This window comes from Mustela nivalis (genome assembly GCF_964662115.1).
Source record: "Mustela nivalis genome assembly, contig: HAP1_SCAFFOLD_1155, whole genome shotgun sequence".
In the NCBI taxonomy this organism is placed as follows: domain Eukaryota; kingdom Metazoa; phylum Chordata; class Mammalia; order Carnivora; family Mustelidae; genus Mustela; species Mustela nivalis.
This window is the reverse complement of record NW_028135509.1, coordinates 2,530-22,312: the sequence shown is the minus strand read 5'-3', so window position 1 is coordinate 22,312 and position 19,783 is coordinate 2,530. Positions and strand designations below refer to the sequence as shown.

General features: G+C 45.9%; 1 protein-coding gene and 2 long non-coding RNA genes across 6 annotated transcripts in view; 1 reads left to right on the top strand and 2 right to left on the bottom strand.

The window, feature by feature from the left end:
* Positions 1 to 13,241, bottom strand: part of LOC309857731 (uncharacterized protein) — an 83,150-nt gene extending 69,909 nt beyond the window's left edge. For all 3 annotated transcript variants that reach the window (XR_014307877.1, XR_014307878.1, XR_014307879.1), the window contains exons 1-3: positions 12,208 to 13,241; positions 5,359 to 5,491; positions 3,101 to 3,168 (exon numbers count right to left, since the gene is read on the bottom strand). The gene's annotated coding sequence lies outside the window, so the exon portion shown is untranslated. The remainder of the gene's footprint in view (positions 1 to 3,100; positions 3,169 to 5,358; positions 5,492 to 12,207) is intronic.
* LOC309857732 lies at positions 10,235 to 17,121 on the top strand. Of its 2 annotated transcripts, none has more exons than XR_014307881.1 (3): positions 10,235 to 10,361; positions 16,467 to 16,581; positions 16,839 to 17,121. It is a non-coding gene; the product is annotated as an uncharacterized lncRNA (long non-coding RNA). The 2 variants fall into 2 exon arrangements; XR_014307882.1 differs by lacking the exon at positions 10,235 to 10,361 and adding an exon at positions 15,479 to 15,875.
* Positions 14,209 to 18,427, bottom strand: LOC309857733. Its single transcript, XR_014307883.1, has 2 exons — positions 17,778 to 18,427; positions 14,209 to 14,511 (listed from the first exon to the last, which is right to left on the bottom strand). It is a non-coding gene; the product is annotated as an uncharacterized lncRNA (long non-coding RNA).
* Positions 18,428 to 19,783: the final 1,356 nt, after the last annotated feature.

The following is a 19,783-nucleotide window of genomic DNA, read 5'->3' as shown; positions in this document are numbered from 1 at the left end:
TATGGTGCACAATGAAAATCAAAAAGGGGAAAATGTGAGAGTCAATGTTTGGACAATTTATATAAAAAAATATGGGTACAATATGGCAGAAGGTGAAAGAAGGTGGCCTCCCCTACAAACGCAATATGCTCAATGAAAGAATGTTTTATTTGGGCATGTCAACAGTCAGCCGAATCTGAAAACCCAACCATCAAGTGCCAGATGAGGAGTGCAAAAATGCCAAGAAACATATCAGGAGGTAAAGAGAGCCAATAAAAAAAACTTCCATCTTGTGGCAGTTTTATGAAAGGGATTTACATAGAAATCAAGGGCTAATAATGAGAGCACACAAATTACTGTGGAAAATGATGATTAGTGATAATAATTGTTCGAGAAAACATGTGTGTCACCTGCCTCTAAATGGTAATTTACGTTTGACTGATGAATAATTCAAGTTCCTAGGCTTAAGACAGGCCCTGCTGTTGTCACTAACTAGTTTTCTAGTCGGGCCAAGGGGACAGGGCTGCAACTAAATAGCCCCCCCCCCCTGCCAGAATTACCTATCCCTCACAAACAATTTTTTCAATTGCCCCCGACTGCCCCGTCCCACCTGCTGAGGCCCGAACGTCTTTCTCTCTCTCCCTCTCCAGCCCCCCCCCACTCTGCTTTGTTCATCTTGCTGGTCTTCAAAGTCTGAATCAAACAAAGAGCTTGTAACCCCCAAGTTTCCAGACACTTAAAAGGTTTTGTGTATATCACATGTAAGCCTTTTGAAGGAAACATACAAAGGAATAATCTGTTTGGTCTTCTCAGAAAGAAGTTTTCATTCTGTTTCTCTGCAAACTCATGTTCTGAAAAATAAAATGTATCAGGCGTGCTGTTACAGCCACTATTTTAAGACTGACAAAGACATTAATGGAACAGAGAAGTTACTATCACCAATCTTCCCAAATGAGAGGTGTCAGGATATCATCCTGATAGGAAGAGAGCTATTATTTAAAGAAAAGGGGAGGAGCACCTGGGTGGCTCAGTGGGTTAAAGCCTCTGCCTTCAGCTCAGGTCATGATCTCAGGGTCCTAAGATTGAGGCCCCCCCTCCTCCCGCATGGGGCTCTCTGCTCACCGGGGAGCCTGCTTTCTCCTCTCTCTCTACCTGCCTCTCTGCCTACTTGTGATCTTTGTCTGTCAAATAAATAAACAAAATCCTTAAAAAAAAAAAAAAAAGAAAGAAAGAAAGAAAGAAAAAGAAAAGGGGAATAGGCCTGCTATCATCTTAATCGTCTTAATCTTTGAGTGCCCACCCCCACCCCCAAAATTCCTACCTTGAAACCTAATCCTCAATGTGATGGGATTTGGAGGTGGGCCTTTAGGAGGTAAAGAGGTCATAAGGCAGAACTCTTATGAAGGAAGTTAGCACCATATGAAAGAGACCCCAGAGACATCTTTTGCCTCTTCTGCCTTATAGCAATAAGGCCACCTTATCTATGAGACTTTGTTATATCAACCTAAAGCGACTAAGACAGGGCTCAAAGTTATCATTTTAAATATATTTGGGTGGTATTTCCAAATCTCTTATTTTCCTCAGTGAAGGGTCTCTGTGATATTTTAATTGCATGTTCACAAATTAATTTAGTAAAAATTAGCTATTAACTCTCCATAATATATCTTTGCTCAAGGTATAGAAACATTTAAACAACATTTCTCTTTCTTTGTCTGTTTTTGCAGTGGGTTTGTTTCAACAGAAGCAACTTTTTTCCCCCAATGATTCGCTTATTCATTTGGGGGTTATGGAGGAGCAGAGGGGGAGAGAGAATCTCAAGCAGATGCCACACTGAGCATGGAGCCTAACAGGGGCTTGATCCCACGACCCTAAGATGTGACCTGAGCCGAAATCAGGAGTCGGTCACTCAACCAACTGAGCTACCCAGGGTCCCCTAGCAGAAGCAACTTTTTTTTTTCTTTTAAGATTTTATTTATTTATTTGACAGAGGGAGAGAGAGATCACAAGTAGGCAGAGAGGCAGGTAGAGAGAGGAGGAAGCAGGCTCCCTGCTAAGCAGAGAGCCAGATGTGCCAGTTGTGGTGCAGGGCTCATCTGAGGACCCTGAGATCATGACCTGAGCCGAAGGCAGAGGGTTAACCCATTGAGTCACTCAGGTCTCCCCAGAAGCAACTTTTTACAACATCTCATACTAAAAATATCCTTGCCCCAAATGTTAAAAGTTTTGAGGAAGGTTTTACTTGGCTTTAGAAATATCCATGCAGTCTTACCTGTTAGAGCTTACAGAAAAACTCCTTTGTTCAATGTTAAGTTCTCAAAGTTTACAAATAAGCAAAGTAAGCAGTAGTATCCTAGGTAGCAAGATTTCAAGGACACTGGCTTTAAAAATAATTCTCTCTCCTTTCCAGTTTAGAAAGTTTGTGATTAGAGAGTTTTTTTTTTTAACTTTCTAAGTAGATACAATGTAAATATCTCTAGGAGATAGCTAATGTAAATCTTTTACACCTTAGTATGAAAGTTTATCAGATACTTTTCTACAAATGATTGAAGAACAGGGAGAGCCAGATACAAAGGGTGCCTGAAGAAGGTGAGGGAAGTGAAAGCAAATGGAGAAAAGACATGGAACCAGGTTCCATGCAGTTAGTGTTCCTTGACTTCTCAGTTTTGCCTAAAAAGGATGGTGACTATTACTATGCTGTTCTAACCCATCAGGAAGGAACCATGTCCATTGTCTTTGTATGCAGAGCACCAACCAGAGAGCCATTCTAGGGATATCTACTCAATTAATGGACAAATGAATGCAAGTATTTAATGGATAATATATTCTTGGTATTTTCTATAATCCATACATGTAATGGCTAGCCTCTAAAAAATTGCTTCTGGAGGCATGGCCTGCATAACAAGCATCCTTTCCAAGGAGCTACTCCTCTGTTTTAATTTCTAAACTGGACTCTGCCTTTCCCCCACTCCATTTCAGTTTCTGGTGAGAAAATTCCTTGTGTTTTTCGATAAGCAAAGCAGAACAGGCACTTTTTTGGTAGGTGTTCATGAAAGGTGGGTAATGATAGAGACATCAGAAACATGAACCATATTACAGGTAAACGTATTTCATAATTACTTACTATTTACTGAGTACCTGTCATGTGGTGAGTAAGGGGGGCAAAATCTCTGACCTCTTCGAGTCCGTATCCTAGGAATGGAAAGCAGACCAAAAAAAGTATAAACAGTATTTTTGTTCAGTATGTTACAGGTTCTATTTGAGAAGAGAAGATGGCAGAGAAAGACTGGTGCGGTGGTGGATTTGTCCTGGAGATGCTTCCTGAAGAAGCAATGAGAAAGATAGAGTCGTGTTAATTTCTGGGGGCCAGGTTCCAGGGCAGAAACCAGCAACTACAAAGGGCGTGAGGAACATGCTCTAGGGACAGAAAGGTGAATGTGGTTTTCATATAGGAGAAGTCTAGTTTCTAACACAAGCCCCATCATTTAAATCGTCACTGAATGCTCTTTAAAAATTAATGAGTAGGAGTTAGAAATGGATCTTCTAAACCAGTTTCTAAATCCTAATTCTGTCTTTGCCATTTTTCACTCAGCAGTCTTAGATCCCAGAGAGGTATGTTCTTTCCCTGTTGGGCTTTCTTCATATTTACAATGATGAGTTTAAGCATAAAGACTGGCCAGAATTTAAAGAGTAGGTCTCTGTGGTGTGATTATGCAGCCATGACTTGAAGTTAGAAAAGAAAAAGCAGGCATATTCCCTCCAAACACACTTATTAGAATTTACATCTGAACTAGGAAGCATGAAGGAACTGATTTGGACATTAACACATTGCTAATCATCAATACATGAGCGTGAATTCATTTTACCACGTGATCTAATCATTGCCTTGGAAGACAAAAAGCAGGACTCTCAAAGACTAGAAGAAAGGAGAGCTAAGTTTGGTGGATGAAGGAGAAAAACAGGGAAGCTCAACACGTGAAGACAAAGTTATTTTAGGCTCCTAAATTGTGGTTCTAGAGTATTTTACATGAAAGTACAAATGTTTCCTTACTTCAATACGACGTGGGAGACAACAAGCAGAGGGACATTTTTTCCTAGAGCTAGGATACATTGCATCATCCCTGTGCACAAACGTTATGATTGTGCCCACGTGTGTCTTACTAGACATTGTACTTTACCCTTAATTTTTAAAATGGTTGCAGTACTGAACACATCACGATAGTAGCTTTGAAATGTTAATTTTTAATATTATGGTAGCAACTATTTAAATTTAATGTTACCCTAACAGTAAATCCATTGTGACTATAAAGCAACATCTTAAAAAACAGGGACCATAGGAGACCTTCTTTGGAATTCCACATACTGTCCTAAATACTTGCAATGATGAGGAATGGTATTCAAGTGGGCATATCAGAAGATAATATTTCTTTTTTTCTTTTCAAAAATGCCATTGGAAGGAAAAATAAAGCAGCTCATTTTCTCATGTGTCTCAGAAATCTATTCTAAGGACAACAGGGGTGGGAAGATGCGGAGGAGAAGAAGCAGAGAAGAGAAGGAGGAGGAGAAAAAAAGGATGAAAAAGAGGTGGAAAAGGAGAAAAAAAGGAGGAAGAGGAGGAAAAGAAAAAGAATCCAAATATATTGTAGGAAGTGACTTTATTCAAATAAGTACATAATCACCTGCAAATGAATACTCTGCATGCATATTTTGACACATTTATTTAAAATTTTTAAAATTTCCTTTATCACATGTCATAATGAACAGAGAGTGAATCTCTTCATAATTTTTATCTCATTTGTCTTAAATGAGATATATAAAAATACAGATATATTAAATACCAAAAAAATCTCTGAATACAAAGACGTTCTCTCTCAGAACTAATAAAATTAAAAGTAACTTTTTTCCAAAAAAAAAAAGCATGAAATTTTATTGAGCTATCATTTAAGCTCCTCTATGTGTTGCCATTATTACATCAAACTTTGTGGGACTGACTACCTCCTTTATAAACTTTATTCCTGGTACTTGTTTTTCCCTCTCTATATCATTCCAATACATCTTCGACAATTCTAACCTCAAATTCTAAAATTAAACCATCGAGGAAAGTGGCAAAATGTTTGGGTTTCTTGCAAACGTCTGTGGAAATGACCAAGAAGAGACCCAGGATGCCAGAATGAACTCTCACAAGGTCTGGCTCTGCCTGTGAAAAGCACTGATGCAGCGGGGTAGGATGCCAGTCTGTTTCTAGCTGTCTTTACTGGAAGGCAAGCCATCTCAGCTATCCACTGCTTCCACTGCTTTTTAGCCACAGCTTTCCCTTTTAATGGACAACCAAGAACCACAGGTTGAAGCGTACTGGGGAGTGCTGGGGAAACATGGCCTCACCTGAAAACCTTGGTGACCTTTCCTAAGAGCTTCTACCTAGGGTCCAGGAGAGGTGCTCGAACTCTGTGTCTGCCACGTGCGAGCTGTGTACCTTTGTGAAAGTCCCGCAGCTGTCTGCACTGCAGTTTTCAAACTGGAAGGACGGGAAGGGAGAGAGAGAAGCAAAGCTATCTTACATGGTTGCTGGGAGACTTCATGAGAGAAAAATATATAAAGCCTTTAGCTCAATCCCCTGTGCTTTAAAATCATGAAATAAATGCTACTGAATTACTTAACTCATAAGCCAAATACTTTCCAGATCTCCTTTTAAAAAAATCAACAGATAAAAATTAAGTTAAAAAATACATTTTTTTCCCCATCAAAAGAAGTAGATGAGCAGGTAAATTCTGTCTTCCTCGTAATTTTGTGGTTCTTTTAAATTAACCCGAGAGAGAGAGAGAGAGAGAGAGAGAGAGACATTTCCCATGTTTTGGACGGTGCGAGCGTCCAAGAGATAAAGGGCGGTATGAAGAATCACTTTGAAAAGAATAAGACTCCTTAATGTTCTTCTGAAACAAATGGGGAAACTGAGGCCAGGGGGAGATTATCACTCGGCCACGTCAGCAGCGGCGGGTAGAACACCGATCTTCAGGACCTCGCCTGCGCAGGACACCCGCCCCACCCTCCTCTCGACCCTGGTGCCCGAGCGCGCAGGAGTGTTGATCCTCGGTTCCCTCCCAAGCTCTGCGGTCCTCGTCTACCCCGAGGCTCAGCCCAAAGCTCAGTCTCCCCCAGCGCGTCTTTGAACCGCGCAGAGGAGTTCCGCTCCGCCCGGAACTCCAGGGATGGACTGAAAAAAGCACGCAGAGGAAATGGAACGGGACCAAGTTGGAGGGTCAGTGCGGGAAGCAGCGCCACGATAGGGGTGAAATGCTTTCTGAGTTTCTGAGGCAGTTCACAGAGGTTCCCAAGGGGCCATCCCCAAAAGCTGAGCGAGGCATTCGGTACCCTCCTGCCTCCTTCAAAAGTTTCAGGACAGGAATCCAAGTTCATGCGGTTGGATTCCCAAGATTTCCCCCAACTGCAAGGAGGACCAGCAAAATAGACTTTTGTTACCGCTCAGATGATCACCCTCGTGGTGGTCGTCGTCAAGGTGGAATGAGACATTGAGGCTAAAATAGGTAGTGAAAAATTCACTTGCAGACATTGGGTCCCACTCCTCAGTCTCCGGGCTGGTCTTCCTCCCTCTTCCCTACTCTTCACCCAAGCGCTAAAATGTTGCAATTTGAGAAAAAAGAAAATAGGAAAAAGACAGGAGAAAAAAAGAGAACGAGGCTTTTCAGGTCCTTTTAAAAAAAAAATATGGAATGGCTTAAATAATTGCAGATTTATTTTCTAAACTGCTTCAAACATAAAATCTATAACTCCAGCCCCCCCCCACCCCCGCGCCAAAAAAATAGGAATGTAACAGCCGGGATCCGGGAGAAAGATCCAGCACCATCCTTGAGCAGAGCTCCTACGCGGCTGCGGGCTGGGGGCCACCGGTCGCCGACCCAGCCGGGCCCCAGAACTTGCCAGGCCTTGGGAACCCTGAGCTTGCGACACCGACTCCAGGGCCGCAGGTCACCAATTCTCTCGAACTCCAGATTTATTTTTATTTTTTGGCAAATTTTCCAAATAAACTGTTTGGGAAAGGTGATCGGTCCGATTCTCAGAGGAGCGGTCCGAAGACGCCCGGGAATTGGGTAGGAGGGTGTCACCCGGCCTTTGAGTCTTTACACCCTCACAAGCAGCCGCTGTGGAGTGTTGGGGGGTGGGGGATGTGAGGAGGGAGATGGTGGCCACTCGTTGGCCAAGTTCTCAGAGGTCTAGGGGCCAACTCTTTGAGTTCAGACTTTTCTAAATCTTACTGGGAAAAGGTCCTGAACATGAACAATTTGAGAAGAAGGAGACCTTTTTAATAGTAACGCCAGGTTGAGGAATATTGTCAACAGGGAAACTGGCCCTGTCGCCGCTACCCTGGTGGAGAAGTGCCAGAACTGGGATAGTGGCCTGGGGTGCCAGGGCCTGCCAAGCGCCAAAAGCTCGCTATTTTGACTCTCCAGGACAAATGTGGGGCTCCTCCTCATCGGCGCCCACTGTTAAGTTGCCTGAGGAAGGCTGCTGTGAGCGCCACCAACAAAGGTGAAATTGGGACCCTCGGACCTGAGAGGGGTCCCTGGGGGCCCGATGGGCTCAGGGTTGCCCTTGGTAAGTCCTAGCTTACAGGGTGAAGAAAAGTACTCATTTTGCCTTTGATGGTAGGGCAAAAGGGTTGCTACGTGGTCAAAGGTAAGGATTCAGGCTTCCAAGGACCCCAAACAGGTAGGAGTCCGGTTTGGAAACTGCTCGAACCTAGGCACGGATTCTCCACCTCTGGACCCAGGTGTGCAGTCGCCCCAAGTGGTGCCAAGAATGATTTGTGCCACTTCCTGGGGGCACGGATTTTAAGCAAAAAGGGCAGGAACGTGAGTCGATCCTTGGTTGGGCGCTACAAGTTTTTTGTTTTGTTTTGTTTTTTATTCCTAAATTGATGGGGTTTCCTACGCCTAGCTTACAGGGAGCGCTTCTGCGGTGGAGGGGAGGTTAAGGAAAATGCCTACCATCGGATGCCCTGTTGCTATGCGGGTCACGTCTGGGCGTTTCAAAATTGAAAATTGTTTTGTTTCCTGGTTATTTACTGATGAGAGCATCTTTAAAACCATTACAACTCGCTTTTACCTATTAATATCTATTATTTTATTATTGCTTTTTTTGTTGTAACTTCTATTTTATATTTGGGACTTAAAACGCTCATACTTCATTCACTTAAGCAGTTCTCAATCCTTCCTCTTTGGTCTGCAGTTGAAATACAGCTCTGTGAAACCTTCGGTCTCCATGGGTTCATTTCCAGCGCTCATTCCGCGCCCTACTGGGGTACAGTACCCCCCACCCCACTCCCCCGCAATGCAATCTGACAGCCTTGCTCGGGAGGTAGACACAGCCGCACCCTGTGGCTTGCTTCCGACTCTGGACCGTCACAGGGACCAGTTCACTGGGAACCCAACGTCTCTTGTCCGAGAAAGGAGGGGGTGGGAGCTCCCTCTCTTGGCAGAGCCGAGCCCCCCTGGCCCAGAGTCCTCTCGGAAACAGGGCCACAGCCTTGAGAAGGGGGTAGGAGGGCGAGGCCTTCCTCCTTCCGCAGCCTTCTGGCCTCCGCACCTTACTTCCAGGACATTTCCGAACGCGCAAAGCGGAGAGGAGGGAATCCCGCGAAATAACACAGTCCTCCTCCCTCGGCCAGCGCCCAGTTCTGCTCTTCCTTCCGCCAGGGTTCAAACTTTATTCTGCCACCAGAGGAGACAGTCCCCCTGCCCCCGCTGTCCTTCTCAGACGTGTCTGTCCCCTGACACAGGCCCCAGTCGCTCGTCCTGCGGTACGTGCCCGCGCACCCAGACTACTGCTCTCCAGGCGCAGATCCTCAGTCCCGGGCCATGTGAAACCAAGCCCAAGCCGGTGGTGCTCCCGGTGTGGGAAGAGGAAATGCCTCTGGTTCCCCGAATTCACCCCGCAGCCCTGAACCACAGATCGGGGCACCTGCTAAACAGCCTGGCACAAAGGGAGGAGGCAGGTGACGTGCTGAAGGAGACCTCTGGGGAGGGGGGTCACCTCCACGTTCCTGTTCCGAGCAGCTCCTAATCTGAGCTTCGCCCTACGGCCCTGGTGGGGGGGGATTAGCGTCTGCGGGAAAGGGAGACTAGGAAATGCCCTGAGGGCGGGACCCAGGAGCCAGGGCCCGGGCCGGCACGTTTGGTTCACATGGTTTCTTTCCTCAGTCACTGTCAGACGGCGGAGCTCTGTGCTCCGGACGGCGGGTCGTGGAATTTTATTAGGGCCTCGACAGCTTCCGCGTTCCACTGAGGTGTGCGAAGGGGGAAGAATAAAACGCAGAATTATATTTATTCCTAAAAACGAGCATTTGGTGTTAAATTACTATGGTCCATGTTTTGCTTTTGACCCCCACGATGCTGGGACCATCTTTCCCAAAACTTCTGCACTACTTTAGCTAACTGATTAAATAAACGGAGGTTAGACAAAAACAGGGCATTTTATTTTCCTGGCCTTTCTCTTTACTTCTAATATGTGAAAAGGCTCTTTTTGTGTTATCGTAACTACTATTTTAGTGGTGTTTGTCTCCTATTTGCCTGAGGAGTGTGAACTCAAAGGCATCTGGACTGTTCAACACATCATTTGTTCTCTTGCTTTCCTCTTGTTAGCCAAATAAGCGCCTCCCTTAGTTTTTATTCTTTAAAGCAAAAACAGGTCATGGGAGTACGGATGAACTTTGTTTTCTGAAGTACATTCTGATTCCCTCCCCTGACCAGCTAAAGACCTCGGAGCTTCGAAAGCTCTGCTTTCCTTTAGGTTCCGAAGCTAAAGTTCTTGAAGCTCACTTCTCAAAACCCTTTGCACAGGCCTCCCTCCCTGTCCGAAGAGACCTGTAAACAACGACTTGTGTTTAAAAAACAAAACAAAACAAAAAACCCCAAACCGAAAAACTGGGTTGGTGTTACATTTCAGTTACAATGGAAGAGGTAAAGCCCTTCGTCAACATCATTTGCTGAAGGTCCTTTTCCCCTTAAGCCGGGGACTCGTGTACCTCCTTGTCGCTGAGCTCAGAGGAGATGCCAGGCATCCGCGCACGCTTAAGTTTTCTCCGCTCCCGAGCCCCGCGTGCAGACTCGCTCGAGCTGCATATCCCCTGGTGTCCACTAGAGGTCACTGGCCCCTCGCAGCTCGCGGCGCGGCCGGCCGCCCCCCGCTCCTTAAGCTCAAATTAGCCGCGCGTTAATTAACACCCGAGTCCATCAAGGCGCGTTCTTCGGTACAGTACTCCGGCAGGGCTTATATAGGCAACCCAAACCCAGCCAAAGCAAACCTCCCCAAACCCAACACTTCCAGCATGTCCAAAATGGGAGACAGGCGCCTGAGTAACCCGGGGCAAGGTATAGTGCCATCACGCTTTAACTTTTGTTCTGTGGGGCTTGCTAAATTGCTGTGAAGATACGTTCTCTGCTAGCGCAAGTTCGGCGGGGCCCGGCTCTGCGCTCCAGCTTTCGGAGGCTGGGCAGCGCGCGTTCTGGCCCCTTTAGCACACTGGTCCCCCGGGCGGATTTCTCCAATTCGGTAGCCACGGGGGAGAGGGGCCCAGGTCCACACCGTCCTAGGCGCACACGTATATAAAAGAATATTTATTTAGACTTCGGAGTACGTAAAAATGCCCAGGTGGCTTTGAAATGGTTAGAGCAAAGAAACAGGAACGACGCCGTTTCTCATGCCTATGGATGTGATCTGGGGGAAGGGGTGGGGTGGGTGGTTGAGAAGGACATTAGGAAATCAAATCGACCCTCGTGATTTTAACCCGCGAGAAGGGGATGTCTGCCAATGGCCAGGGAAGGTCCTTACCTCTTGCTGAGTGTGCGTGGGTTTTTTTGTTGGTGGTGGTTTGTTTTGTTTTGTTTTAAAGATACACACAGAGCTTGACGTCTAGCTTTTTTTTTTTTTTTTTTTTTTTTTTTTTCCTTTCCCAATTAAAGCCCTCAAAATATTTTCCGCTAGGGACTGAGGAGATTGAGTCATGTCTTCAGGGCCTCAACTAAATCCCTAAGAATTGCATGCAACCGAGCCCAGGTTTATTCCAATAGCGCTGTCCAAATGTATGATATTTGTAAACCTCCACGACAAGTTCCTTTGATACGGTGTTCTGGTGGGTGTGGAAGGGTCACCTGAGGAGCTCATAATTCTTTTGGAGAAAAATCTCGGAAATATAAATACGGATTTTGATAGAGAAGTTTACGCGGTCGGAGGTCTTTTGCCTTAGCGTGGGAGTAGAAGGTTTGGGGAGGACTGTGGGTATCCTAGCAGTTTGGAGGACCGACCTTTTTTCACAGTCATTGGTGCAGACCCCAAAGATCTGGACAGTCAGGTCTTTGGGAGAGCGAGATGCAGTGCATTAGCCACCGTTTATCCAAACTGCTCAGTTACAGGCAAAAAATACCTGACGTGCCCTCATTGTGCATCGGGCTTCTCGTGGGTTGCTGTAATAATGGCCGATTAATAAAGCCACTGGTACGCCCTCAGTGGGAAGGGGCATACCGTCACGCCACGCTGTGGGTACCTCCAAGGTCAGCATCAATAGCATCTAGAAGGCCCGTTAGTGAGGGCTCCCGGAGGGCCCGCAGCAGGTGAGTAGCCCGCCCTTAATACGGTTCGAGGGGGCGCCCTAAGGAGCCCACTGTAGCCTGGAGCTGCGAGGGACACCGGATGTCCCTTGAGAGGACTCTGGAACCGAGAAACCGCGGCTTTGATTTTTATGTCCGCGAGGTAATGGGGAGTCACCCTTGAAGTCTTCCCTCCGGGACACAGTGCCCACTCTCCCCCCTCCCCGCCGCACACCAAGGCGCCGCCCTCCAGCCCCCAATTCGTTCCTCTTCCCCTTGGCCTTTGGCCCGGCGCTGCCAAGCCAACGTTTCAGGCCCGATCCGTCGCCAGAACCCGATCCAGCTCAGCACCCACGCAGGTGTCCGCTTGAGCTGACATTATGCAATGGATTTGGCAGCCGGGGCTCTTACCAAACGGAATTAAGAAGGGTGGGGTTTTCTCTTTTCTTTTCCTTTTTCTTTTGACTACATCTGGTGTCAGGTGGACTTGATCCGTAGCAGCAGGTGTTTTTTTTTGCAGGAAAAGACCAAGCGGAATGGCGGCCCTGGTCAAAGCACTCCCAGAGAAGGGCCCGAGGCAGGCCTGGGGGCCCTGTGCCCAGCCTCCAGCTCCCCTTCCAGAGCGGCTCACCTGAGGTGGTCCTCCGCAGCCTCCGCGGGGGCTGGCTGAAGTCCCGGCGCGAAGGGCCTGCGGGAGGTTGCCTCTGCTCGCTCTGTTTTCTGGTCAAGCCCCTCTGGTTAAAAACTGTGGGCGTCCAACCTATGACTATTTGCCTTTTATTAGCTTACAGATCCCCCTGTGAGTGCGGCTGAGTGTAAGACAGGGCGGAATATCAGGGGATTCTAAGTAAAATACCCTCGCAGGTGACAGGGAGCCCCGCCTTCATGTCGGTAGTTTCACCTGAAAGCCAATTCGGTGGGAGCAGGTCTCTAAAAACCAAAGCCAGCCAGTTCGGGATTCTTGATAAGGACTCCTGTTCAATAGAATTTTGAAAACATTCTACCAATTTTGGTACGCTGTAGAAGGGGATTGCATATAATGAATGACAGACTCCATTTTGCTAGACAGAAACGAAAGAAAATTTAGGAAAGGTGGCATCTCCCTCTCCAAACCTTCAGTTTACTTGTGAACCCTAAATAGTTGTCTTCAATGAATTTAACGCCAAGGGCTGGTTTGAACTATAAAAAACCTTCAGGAGGGTTTGCCCCTTAAAGAGCCAAATGCTAGATTTGGGGCATTGGACTTCACCGGGATTGATAAAATAGCAAATAATGTTTAAGTGACCAGCTCCAAGGTTAAATCTGAATCTCCGTGTTCGGTACCAAAAGGACTAATTCATATCATTAAAGATGATGTGAAGGTTAAAAGCAAAGGTTCGGAGAGTTATGACAGTAACTGTGAAGACAGTGGCCAGGGGCTGGGTGTCCAAATGGTTATTTACAGGAGTTTTGGGCAAATATCCCAACTCCTTAATTTGGACTCATGAATTCCAACTGAAAACTCACAAAGACTTGCGTTCCAAGCACACAAATAAAAATCTTTCTCTAGAGTACCTCTCATATACGGAGGTCAAACTGCCAGGTAAAGCTGGCCAATCCTTTACAGTGATATTTACCAGACCCTGGAGGTCCCATGGCCTCTGTTAATTGTAGCATAACCTCAGCCATGACTACCTATAAATGAGATTTTTAAAAAATCTAGTGAAAATAATCAGGGAGAAGAGTAATATCTGTAGGGAAATTTTTAGAACAAAGTTTAACCTGGCTCCATTAAACATGCCATGGTCAAAAATATTTAGTAGTGAATTCTTGCTTTCCTTGGTGCTGCAGAAGCCCCTGATTGTTACCACAAGAGCTGTTAGCAAAATCAGGAAACAGCACCCCCACCCCCACTCTTTTTGAAAGGCACAGGAGTTTCTTCACGAATTGTCTTTGCTGGATCTCATCTGCAAGCTGAAGATCCTGTAGTGATCTGGGAAGGGACCAGCCCTGACACGCAGCCGGCTGTTCCTGGGAGGAACTTGGAGATACAACTATGATCTCATGCCAAAAGGACAAAATGATTTTGCCCAGAATCAGGTTGTGTTTTCAAGTTACCTTTCGGGTCTAACCGCATGGTAGTTAGAAAACTGATAAACATACAGCAAACTCATCAGTGTGGTCACGAGTGAACCAGTTTCCTTTTGGGGTTTAACTCGAGTCCTCTTAAAGGATCCCAAACCTTTGAAAGGGGCAGGCCTTACATCGTTGGGCCATCGGAGGCTATTGGGTGTTGAATTCAGACACTTGGGGGCATTTTGCTAGTAAGTATGATGAAATCTTCAAGGTCGTCAGAAAAGATTTAGTAGGGAAAAAAGAAAAGTAATTTATAAAGTTGACTGCTTAAAATATAAAGAAGAAAACTTTTACACAATGTTAAGCCTTATTTAAGCATAACCAAAATTTCCTCTGTCATCTTCTACCTAACAGATAATCCATTACTTTCTTTTACATTAATTGTTCTGTATCTCAGACCTGTACTTTGTTGAACCCGCTCCCCCCCCCCCTGCTCCAGAGACCCTAATCCTGAGGCCTCAGGATTAGTAGCAAACAGTGGCTAATAATTTCAAAGAAAGAAGCAAATTCCCTAAAATTGTCTTAAACAAGCAGAGCACTTTAATTATTAAGCAATTGTTAAATAATGCAAAAATGAGTTCTTTCTCCATCATACCATTGTACTACAGCCTGAACGTTGCCCTTATACAAATACCCACTTCTAAATGCACGGCTGATCCACGGAGAGTGTACTCTCATCCTCAGAAACCAAGCTCCAAACCGTGCCGGTGCGCGACAGCTGGGGTGCTGATGTATGCGGTGTGCGCTGGCAGCATAGCGACCCACTTGAGCAGGCTGGGCTGGGGTCTGAGTACTTCCTACTTCCTCTCCTATCACCGCTCTGCAAAAGAATTTTTAAAACTCAGACTGCACACCGGCTCCTTTTGCTGAGGGGAGATATTTTCATTTGCCTACAAAGAACAGTTTTTCAAGAGCCACTTCGTTTGCTCCATTTTCTTTCAAAAGTATGGTGGGAACAAACAAGCAACATTTTATCATCCTTATTCTGGAACAAGATTTGGCAGGTAATTGGGTTCTAAAACATGCCAAATATCGAGCAGTTTAACATTCAGAGATTTTTGTATGCTGCAGATAGATCTATAGCAATAATAATCCCTTAACTAACTATACAAACGCATTGTTCACCCAACCATCCAGTGGTCTCACTGCAGTGAGAGAAGGAGGGTGGTTACTGTGACATCATTGCTATTATTTAAATTAAACTGCTATGGTAGAATATAATTGTTAATAAAAGCCTTCTTTTCCCCGCCCCTCAAGGTTTCCCCTCCCCCTCTGGCATTTTATGACGCGCCATCCACGATAAATATAAGCAGAATTATGTCGATCCTGGTAGCCTGTTCTGTAACTGTAATGTCGCGTCTACAGGTCAGCAAAGAAATGGTGGAGGATATTACTTTCTTTAAAGAATACTTTGAGAAAATACACTTTTTTTTTTATTAGTTTAGGGTGCTGGTGTTCAAACTTTTCTCTTTATAAATGTGTATGTGTATACACAGAGAATTCTATAAACGCTTGTGCACACCCTCTGTAGTATTCCTGTGTTTGTACATTAAATGCTGCCATGTAATCATTCCATTGGGCGGGCTTAATGCATTTAACAGAACTAATGGGTCCTCTGTGCCGAAAAGCATGCTCCTATTTTTTAATCCCGTCACGTAATAAAACGGTTTTGTACGAGTCTGAGACTTCCACCTTTACCCATTATAGATGCTCTTGTCCCAGAACACCCTTTCAACAACTTTTGGTTCCTGACTATTGCTAAAACGTCCCCCTTCTTTCTATGCAATTTTCCTTTATTTTTAAAGCCTATTTTCGTGTTTAATAATAGTAACAGACAATCCTTGCTGTATGAGAAACTCGGTTGAAATGATCCAGTGAGCTCCCGCTTTGGTCCTTGCTGCTGAATCTCAAATACTGGATATGATCGGACTTGGTCGTGGGCTCCAAGCTGCAGGAGACCGAAGCTACTTTTTCGTGCCGGGATTTCACCTTCTTCCTAGCCTGGAGTGTGTACGCGCGCCACACACACACACACACACACACACACACACACACACACACCCCTCCGTAAAACAAGCGGAGGGGGTGCCCCAAATGTGAACAGAGACGCGGGACTGAGGCAGAGCCTGGGCGGTGGGGAAGCAGCCCGTGCGAGCGTCGCCCGCACCAGGGGCTCTGGCTAAGGTGGGCGCCGGAGATCTGGCGCGGGGACTGCGCGGGTTTCCAGCTCTTGTCTGAGACGCAGGCGAAGATGGCTAGGTGCCCGGCAAGGAAATCAAAGTTCCGTGGAGCTTGGAATCCCTAGATAGCCACCCCTGTCCGGGCGGAGGCGAGCCCTCCACAGTCCGAGCTTAAGCGCGGAGCGGCCTCTGGCGCTCGGTCGGCTTGGGTAGAAGCCTGAGAAGGGGGTCCCGCGGCGCTTTTGTACTGCCCCGCCTTGGCCAGCCGCGATCTGACGCACCGGCTCCCCCGGGACGCTGGGGGCGTCGCACTGCAGCTGGGTGGGGAGCAATTTATTCCTCGCCGCCCCGTCCCAGCCCATCTTCGGTTACTCCACCCGACCCCTCCCATCCCTCCACCTCCTCCTCCTCGTCCTCCTCCTCCTCTACCTAAGCCTTCACTACCTCTGATTCTCCACCTCCTCCTCGTCCTCCCTATTTCTCGCTCCTCTCTCCTCCCTCCCGCCTCCCTTCCCTCTTCCCCCTCCCTTTCTCTTCTGAATAAGCAAGCTTTTGCTTCTAAAAGTCACAAGTAATCCTCGTGTGTGACAGAGAGAGAGAGAGACACGAGCCTGCCGAGAGGAGCTGCAGGCAGGAGGGGAATCCGGCACAACGGCTGGGAGAGGAAACTTGACGCTTCTGGACCACCATTTGCCAGGGCCTCGCTCGAGGTAAGTACTCTGGGGACAGCGGAGTTCGATTCCTGGCAGGGTCCAGCCTTCGCCCGTGCCCCAGGCCCGGGAGATGGGTACCATTACCTGGGGCTACTCAAATAATGATGAAAATGGGGGTGGGGTGAGAGCGGGCGGGCGGGGGGTGGGGGCGGCGGGCAGGGTTCCAGCCCGAGGGCGGGGGCCAAGAGGATTCTGTGCGCCTCGGAGGCTGAACCCCGGGTTCTTGCCCTGGGGCACCCTGTGCGTCCCACCAGGGTTCCAAGCGACTACGAGAGGCTGCCAGCTACCCGATTTCCCTCTCTGTGCTGCGCGTTCCCACAGCTCCCCTCTTTTACACATTCGCGTGCAAATGAGATCCTGCTCTGCCTTGAAGGGACAATCTGAGCCTCGTTCTCGGAAAGGGAAAGTTTGGCAAGGCGGGGGCTGCGCCGCTCTGCGGTTCCCTGGAACCTAAATTGGGAACCAGAGATTTGCGCAAGACATTGATAGTTTTCTTTTTTCCCCCCTGTTTAAAAAAAAATTACCTTTAACGAAAAATTGTATGTGTTCAAAAGATTATTGGATTACTATGCCTGATCAGGTGCTGATTACCTACCAATAAGCGTTTTAAACACACGCACCTTCTCGTGCGCACACATACAGACACACCAGGGGCTATGTGCGGTCGGGAAGGCCATCATAAGTAACCAAGAATTCAGAGTCGCGAGGGCTGTTAAACGTGTAAAGATTGTGTACGTGTCCTCCATGTGTGCAGAGAGCAGAGGGAGGGGGGCAGAGGGAGCACGCGTTGGCTCGGCGTTTTCTCTGTGCCTGTGTGTTTCGTGTGTTGTCAGCTGGCTTTGGTTTCTAAGCGCTGAACGCTGCCAGGGGCGGGGGCCGGCATCCACCATCCACCTCGGCACCCTAGTGGCGAAACAGGACTCATTTGTTTGGTGCAGAGCGGTGACGACCTAGAAGAGACTAAAGTGTGGTTAGGTCGGCCCCCTGCCATCCATTACACCTGCGGCAGATGGCTCAAGTGGTAGAATGGTTTTGTTTGCGGGGATGAAGGAGGGAGGAGGGGGAGGCTGGAGCCTCGCCCCATTCTAAGGAGGTACCATAAAGAACCAAAGACATGAAAGAAGCCATATTCGTATCATCAAAAGCAATAATGTTACCGCGGTCCATGAGTGAACCTGGGACATTTTACTGACCTTGGCGCCTGACCCCAATTGATGACATGGCAGAATTTTAGGACCAATATATTTTCAGATGAATTTTTGATGAAGCACCTCCTTCTTCACACACACACGCACACAAACACAACACCTGTCTCCCACCAGATGCACACAGGTGTCCTTGGAGCTCTACTCCCTGGAGCCAAACGTCATTGAGCCCCTGTGGATTTCACCGTAGCTGAAAGGGAGGCCACTCCAGAGGCAGGGAGCCTCTCCTTTCTCCCCAAACGACTTTTGCAATCAGCCTGCCAGCTACAACACATAAGCCTCCCCTCCCCAGATAACCAACTAGCTGGGATTTAGCTGGGTTTCTAATGTATCCATCTCTTTTTCACATACAGTGATGTGCCTTTCTGAGCAATGTTCTCATCTGTGCATCCCTTTCTTCCTTCATGCTCCTCAACAAGCAGGAAAGGAAGTACACACACACACACACACACACACACACACACACACATCCTCCCTAGGCGAGCCCTGAGGAGGGCAGGTGTGACAAAGGAACATAGATACAGTCTAATGATAGCTTAGCCTGTCTTCATTCCTTAATTTTCTACCTAAGAAAGAGGAGTTAAAAGAGAAATATAAGGAAGACCTAAATAGAATGAAAAGCCTCGTCTCCACCTTTAGTTCACATACACATCACTGTAACAACCATGGATGGATATATATATATATATATATATATATATCCATATATATAGAATATAGAATTTATATTTATATGTATTATGTAGATATTCATGTTGTGGAATAAGAAACAATTTCACTGGCCTAATTTTCTGTTCTCGATATAATTAGGGTTTAATATGCTTATGCTTTGGTTGTAATTATGTATACAGAGAATTTCCACCATTTTGACACTTAAGTCCTATTTTTCTATTTTCCTTAATGATAAGCCAATGATTTTTAGATTCAATAAAACTGAAGAATATCAAGCAACAATGAGAACTCATTCTAGCTAAGATTTTCAAGTCACAAATAAAGCTGCATTCTAGAAACCTAATTCTTCCCAAGAAAGGGAAACATTTCAACCCCTACATTTTTCATGATGCGTTCAATACCCAGAGCTACCTCTGAAGTGGATTTGGTTGATGGGTGCTTGTCGTGTGCCCAGTGTAATTTAATTTTTCTTGTGATCATTTTCTTTTCCTATGAAGGTTTCCATTTTAGGAGAAGAAAGTTGACTTTGATATGTGCAGTGGGGTGCAGAATTCATTGAGAGAAATGCCTTTAGAATATAGTTCTATTTTATTCATTATTAGTGATACAGGTTTGTTCATACATTATACAAACTGCTAAGGGCCTGCTCTGGGATGTGAATTCATATGTTTTCAGAACACATTCAGATACATTTGCAGGATAAAAAATAATAAGAAAATATTGCAAACAGTTGAAAAGTGGCCTTCTTGAGCATTTTAGAGAGTTTTTCAAATAAAAAAAAAAGAGATTGAATCTAAATCTCTTCCCATTAGAGGCACTAAGAGATCCCAATCTTATTTAAATAAATCAGAATTAGTAAAACTTTGCAATGGTAGAGAATGCAGACAAAAATCTAGCCCTAACAAGACTTCTTCCCCCTTTTCCTCAAAACACTTTATTACTTTAAAATTTTAAACTTTATTCAACTTCATTTATTTATTTATTTTTAAAGTAGTCTCCACACCCAATATGGGGCTTGAACTTAGGATCCTGAGATCAAGAGTCACAGGTGCTACAACTGAGCCAGCCAGGCACCCCTCAAAACACTTTAGAAACCCTAGTTTCAACAAGTATCTAAAGCTAAGTAAAATAATTTTCAGGATGAACTTGAACTTTCTATGGAAGTTTTTTTTTTAAATTCTGCAATTTTAATGAGCGATATTTTAAATAGAAAAATTCTAGGATGCATATTAGTTCAAATACCCCAGTCTCTCTAGGAAAAGAAATATATATTTTAATACTTAGGTGAGTTAACACCCGAATCACACTAAATCATGTTTCTT